This window comes from Tamandua tetradactyla, chromosome 1 (assembly GCF_023851605.1).
Source record: "Tamandua tetradactyla isolate mTamTet1 chromosome 1, mTamTet1.pri, whole genome shotgun sequence".
Lineage (NCBI taxonomy): Eukaryota > Metazoa > Chordata > Mammalia > Pilosa > Myrmecophagidae > Tamandua > Tamandua tetradactyla.
In genome coordinates this window covers 118,570,035-118,576,468 of record NC_135327.1, presented here as the reverse complement: position 1 = coordinate 118,576,468, position 6,434 = coordinate 118,570,035, and the positions used below count along the sequence as shown (strand labels likewise).

General features: G+C 37.1%; 1 non-coding gene across 1 annotated transcript; it reads right to left on the bottom strand.

The window, feature by feature from the left end:
* Positions 1-1,359: 1,359 nt before the first annotated feature.
* On the bottom strand, positions 1,360-1,466 carry LOC143653171 (U6 spliceosomal RNA). Its single transcript, XR_013161143.1, has one exon. It is a non-coding gene; the product is annotated as a U6 spliceosomal RNA (small nuclear RNA).
* Between the last annotated feature and the right edge of the window lie 4,968 nt (positions 1,467-6,434).

Here is a 6,434-nt window from a genome sequence, read left to right as displayed (position 1 = left end):
TCATGACACCAAACTTACCCTTTCAACCACATTCACACACAATTCAGCACTGTTAATTATACTCACAAAGACATGCCACCATCACCTCTATCCATTTCCAAACGTTTAAAATCAACCTAGTTAAAACTTCTGCACATATTAAACAACCACTTCCCCATTTTCTAGCCTCATTCTGTCTCCTGGTAACCTATATTCTAGAGTTTATGTCTGAGTTTACATAGTATAATTATTTCATATTAGTGAGATCATACAATATGTGTCCTTTTGCGTGACGTATTTCTCTCAACACAATGTCCTCGAGATTCAACCATGTTGTCATAAGTATCAAGACTTCATTCCTTCTTACTGCTGAAAATCATTCCACTATATTTATATAACAGATTTGTTTACCCATTCATTCTTTGGTGGATGTCTGGGTCATTTCCATCTTTTGGCAGTTGTGAGTAATGCTGCTGTGAACATCAGTGTATAAATGTCTGTTCACGTCCCTGCTGTTAGTTCTTCTGGTATGTACTGAGTAGCAGGATTGCTGGATTGCAAAGCTATTCTATACCTAGTTTTCTGAGGAAATGCCAAACCATCTTCCATGGCAGCTGTATCATTTTACATTCCTACCAGCAGTGAATAAGTGTTCTTATCTCTTACCATCCTCTCCAAAATTTGTAGCTTCCTGTTTGTTCAGTGGTGGCCATTCTAGTAGGTGTGAAATGCTATCTCTGTGTTTTTGATTTGCATTTCCCTGATAGTGAAGATGATCATCTTTTCATGTACTTTTTAGCCATTTGTATTTCCTCTTTGGAAAAATGTCTATTCATATTTTTTGCCCATTTTCAAATTGCGTTATTTCTTTTTGTTGTTGAGTTGTAGGATTTCTTTATATATTTTGAATATCAAACCGTTATCAGATATGTGGGTTCCAAATTTTTCCTCCCAGTGTATTGACTGCTGTCACTCTTTTGACAAAGTTCTTTGAAGCACAGAAGTATTCATTTTTTTAGAGGTAGTCCCGTTTATCTATTTTTTTCTTTCATTGTTTCCGTTTTGGGTGTAAGGTCTAAGAAACTATCACCTACCACATGATCTTGAAGATGTTTCCCTGTATTTTCTTATGGGAGTTTTATAGTACTGGCTTTTATATTTAAGTCTTTGTTACATTTTGAGTTAATTTTTGTATATGGTATGAGAAAGGGGTCCTCTTTCATTCTTTTGTATATGGATATCCAGTTCTCCCAGCACCATTTATTGAAGACACTGTTCTATTCCATATATTGGCCATATATGTAAGGGTCTATTTCTGAACTCTCAGTTGAATTCCATTGATCAATATGTCTATCTTTAGGCTACCATACTGCTTTTTTAAAAAATATGGAATGTTTCACAAATTTGCATATCATTCTTGCACAGTGGCCATGCCAATCTTCTCTCTATCCTTCCAATTTTAGTTTATGTGCTGCCAAGGCGAGCACTACTTTGCTGCTTTGACTGCGCTAGCTTTATAATATGGTTTAAAGTCAGAAGCATTAGTTCTCTGCCCTCATTCTTCTTTTTGAAGATATTTTTGACTATTCAAGTCCCATTACCCTTCTAAATATATTTGATGATTGGCTTTTCCATTTCTGCAAAGTATGCTGTGGGAATTTTGATTGATATTTCATTGATTCAACTGACAATTTAGGCAGAATTCACATCTTAATGAAATTTAGCCTTCAAATCTATGAACACAGAGTGTCTTTCCATTTGTTTGGATCTTCTTTGATTTCTTTTAGCAATGTTTTATGGTTTTCTGAATACAGGTCCTTTACATTCTTGGTTAAGTTTATTCCTAGGTATTTGATTCTTTTACTTGCTATTGAAATGTAATTTTTTCTTGATTACCTCCTTGGATAGCTCATTACTACTGTATAGAAACACTACTGATTTTTGTGTGTTGTTCTTGTTCACTTTACTGAACACATTTATTAGGTCTTGTAGCATTGGTGTAATTTTTCAGGACCTTCTAAATGTAAGATTATGTTGTCTGCAAATAGTAAGTTTACTTCTTTCAGATTTGAATGCTTTTAATTTCTTTTTCTTGTCTAATTGTTCTAGCTAGAATTTCTAGCACAATTTAAAATGACAATGACGACAGTTGGCATCTGGCTCTTAAAAGGAAAGCCTCACCATTGAATATGATGTTAGCTGTGGATTTTTAACATATGCCCTTTATCATGTTGAGAAAGTTTCCTTCGATTCCTACCTTTTGAGGTGTCTTTATCAAGAAGAGATTTTTTGAAAGACTTTGTGCAGGATTGGTACTAATTCTTAGAATTCTTGGTAAAAATCCTCTGTGATGTCATCTGGTCCTGAGCTTTTCTTTGTTGAGGAGATTTTGATGACTGATTCAATTTCTTTACTTGAAATTGATTTGTTGAGGTCTTCTACTTCTTCTCAAGTCAGTATAGGTTGTTCATGTGTTTCTAGGAAATTGTCCATTTCATCTAAGTTATGTAGATTGTTGGTGTACAGTTGTTCATAGTAGCCTCTTATTATTGTCTTTATTTCTTTGGGGTCTGTAGTAATTAGTCCCCCTCTTATTTCTGATTTTATTTATGTGCATATTCTCTCTTTTTTTCTTGTCTGTCTAGCTAAGGGTTTGTCAATTTTATTGATTGTCTCAAAGAACCAACTTTTGGTTTTATTGATCCTCTCTATTTTTCTCTCCATTTCATTTATTTCAACTCGAATCTTTATTTCCTTTTGCTTGCTTTGGGGTTAGTTTGGTGTTCTTCCACTAGATTTGAGGAGAGCTAATATTGAGGACAAAGTTAATATTCTATGGATGGCAGGAACAGAAAGATAGGAAGAAGTCATGTTTCTAACGAAGTCACTGTACCACTGAATTAGCTATCCATTGAAGAACTATACCAACTTTGGATTTCCATGTTGCTTAAGTCAGTTGAAATAGGATTTTCTCTCACTGATAGATGAAATCTTCCTAATTAATAGAACCACAGCACAAAAACAAACCAATGAGAACAGGACAGAATTCATTTCCTACTCAATGTTGCCTCCAGTCAACTATAAAGCTGGTTAAAGTTACCTATGGCATGAGAATTTTAATTGTCCTTTCCACTTTCTTCCTTCTAGTCTCCCCAGATAAAATGTCCTCAATTAGCCATTAAGTACACAATAAAAGAATTGAGAAAAGTCTCTTTAACTCCCAGCACTGTGGTAAAGTTATTCTTGGTGAGAGACCATGGATTCTACTACTGTCCCTTTTTTACTCAGGCAGTCTTGGTTTGCCAGATGTGCTGTCACAAAGTACAATGGACAAGGTGTCTTAAACCACAGAAACTTATTTTCTCACAATTCTAGGGGCTAGTAGTCTGAAACCAAATTGTTTCCAGGGCCATGCTTCTGTTAAAGGAGATAATCCATTCCATGCCTCTCCCCTGGTCTCTGATCTGTTGCCAGCAATTCATGGTGTTCCACTGAGTTGTCATGACATAACTCAATCTCTGTCTCCATCACATGTCTATCTTGTCTCTCTGTCTAAATTTCCTATCCTTATAAAGACACCAGTCATATTTGAATAGGGCCAAACCTAATACAGTTTGGTCTCCTCTTAACAATAATATGTTGAAAGAGCCTATAGACAAGTTCATATTCTCAGGACTGGGGGTTGGGACTTGACTATGTCTTTTGGAGGGACAGAATTCAATCTATAACAGGCAGCAATCACTTCCCTTCTGACTCCTGACAAGCCTTTGGAAAGCAATGAGAGAACAGTGGGAGAATGGTGCCATTTTCAGATTGATTGATGTGGGCAGATACAGAGCAGAAGCGCTGCACAGCCAGCAAAGGGAAGTAGGAAAAAGTGTTGGGTGATGCTATGAAAGGGGTCACATGTGGGAAACAGAGCCAGACATTGACCTGTCAGTAGGGAGTACTGGCTGCTTTAACATAGTATCTCAGTCTTTAGGGTTGAAAAACACTTTTGGAGGCTATTTAGTGCAATTTAGTTCATTCCACCTTGTATAGGAATTCCCAACAGGGCACTGAGATTCTGCATGAACATTTTCAGTAGCATGGCACTTACTACCTCAGGAGGTATGTTCTACTTGGTGGAGCCAAAATAGTTCATGTAAGTTCCACCAATTGGCTGGCATTCTGTTCTTGGGAGAAATACTGAATTAGTTTCTCTGTTCCATCTACAAAAACACCAGAGGAGTTAAATGATTTTCCTGGATCTTAAAGCCAAGTCCCCAGACTCCAAGGCCAGCATTCATTCACACTACTCATTGCTTCATGGTAGTGTATTTAGAACACAACCTGAATGTGACCTGTCATAGGCCTATAAAGATCTTGGGAAATTAGTGAGGAAACATACCCACCTCCTTCTCCAAAGAGTAAATACATTACAGAAAAGTCATGTGCAAATTAAGACTTTCTTGTACCAGTCGCACTTTCAGCCTAGATCTACTTCACAGTCAAGCTCCTGTTTCGTTGTATTAACACATACAAACCTTTTTATTATAGATTTGGGGATATGAACCAGGGACTAACAACATAACACACTGCAAATATATTAACAACTGTCCTTTTATTCTTTCTCTCCTAGAAGTCACACTCCTTTTGGCAACTCCCTAGATGTTTCCCTTTTTCTTTCAATACCTCTCCTCACAAGTCCTCCTTCTTGGTTAGCACTCTTTCTTTTACTTCTCTCTCCAATCTCTAGTCATCTCCTTATTTAGGACAGAATTCTAGCCCTCTCTGGACTTCATTTGTAACTCCTACTTAACAACAAAGAATGCAGGGCAAGGAATAAATGTTAACCCTTGATTTCTTTCCAAACTACATTTGCTCCCCAATAAAACTTTGCAGGATTTTTAAAGAGGTGTAAAATTCCCTTGTGTCATTAGCACTTTGTCTATATAATGGCTCTACTCCTACCCTATCCTCTTTGAGTTGGACATAACTATCCTGGGTTCCCCTGGGAATGCCTGGGCTGACTTAGTTTAGCTGTCACCCAAAATCTCTAGAGATTCTTGTTGATGATAGCCTTGTCACTGCCTTCGGGACAAACACTTTGAGAGCAGAATTCATGGAGAGCTTCCCTGCCAGCTTCTGTGCTTTCCTTCTCTGCCTACCTCTCCTGCCAGGGAGCAAAGGTTGTATGTTTATCACATCCTACATTATGGGTGTAGTCTTCTGCAATATGTCCCTCCATTCAGCAATCAAAACAACATGGGGTTGATGCCAGTTATTCTGTAATGTATTCCCTATGTGTTGGGTTCATGGGCTGTCAGAGGATTAGGATCAATACAAGTATAGTAATACTGTTTTCAACTGATTCTGCCATGTCATAAGGAAATTCAGATATATGACTTGAGCCCCAGACTGGCTCTATCGTTCATCCAAAATCTTGCCTGCTGGGGCTTCCAACTCAGGGGACTGAATCCTGTCTGTCTTACCTTTGTCTTGCAAAGTCTGCTTGAGTGCTTCTAGTTCAAACTCACCACTGTTCTTCTTTCCTGATGACAGTTAGGGGGGTTTTGATTCCTCTTCCAGAGTTAGCCTGACCATTATGGGCCACTCCAGCTTCTAATGAAGGTTGAGCCTTCTCTACAATTCTTTATTCTCCAGGCTGTGTTCCATATCTTATTATTATTATTATTATTATTATTATTTTGGTTTGCTGTACGGCAGGGTCACATTTCATTCTCTTTCCATGTGAGTATCCCGTTATCACAGCACCATTTGTTGAATTTTTTGTTTGTTTGTTTTGTTGGTTTCTTTGTTGTTTGTTTGAGAAGTGCATGGGCTCGGAATCGAACCCAGGTCTCCCACATGGCAGGCAAGAATTCTACAACTGAATTACCCTCTCACCCTCGTTATCATAGCTTGTATGAAAGACTTGGGACACTGAACACATATACAATTATTTCTGTTTTTCCTTTTATCCTGATATTATGAACAATAGATAAAAATTTTACCAGCTTCATACTCTTTTTTTTTAATCAAAACAGGCCTTTGTTAATAAAATCAATACTGCTTGTACTCTACCAAGAAGACACAGATTTGAAAACAAACAAAACATTCAAATGTTACCATCATGCTAGAAACAAAGAATATAATCACATGTGTGTGTGTATATATAAATATATATATATAAATTAAATCACAAACACATACACACAATTTTACTTTGTATACCTCAAGAGAATATTGACAGTCTGGCACTTTCTTGTGTTTCTGGTAAATTTTCTGTCTTGAGGTGGGGTGGGAATGGTTTACATCCCCTAAGAGTTTGGTTTCTCATTATAAATCTCATGCGACTTTGCTATGTTTCCTTGAAATATTTAGCCCTTATGCATAGATCTTTTTCCAGCTGTAATTGTGTAAATATTAGATATTTCAGTCACTCATGTTCATATTTTCTCTCCCAACCAGGC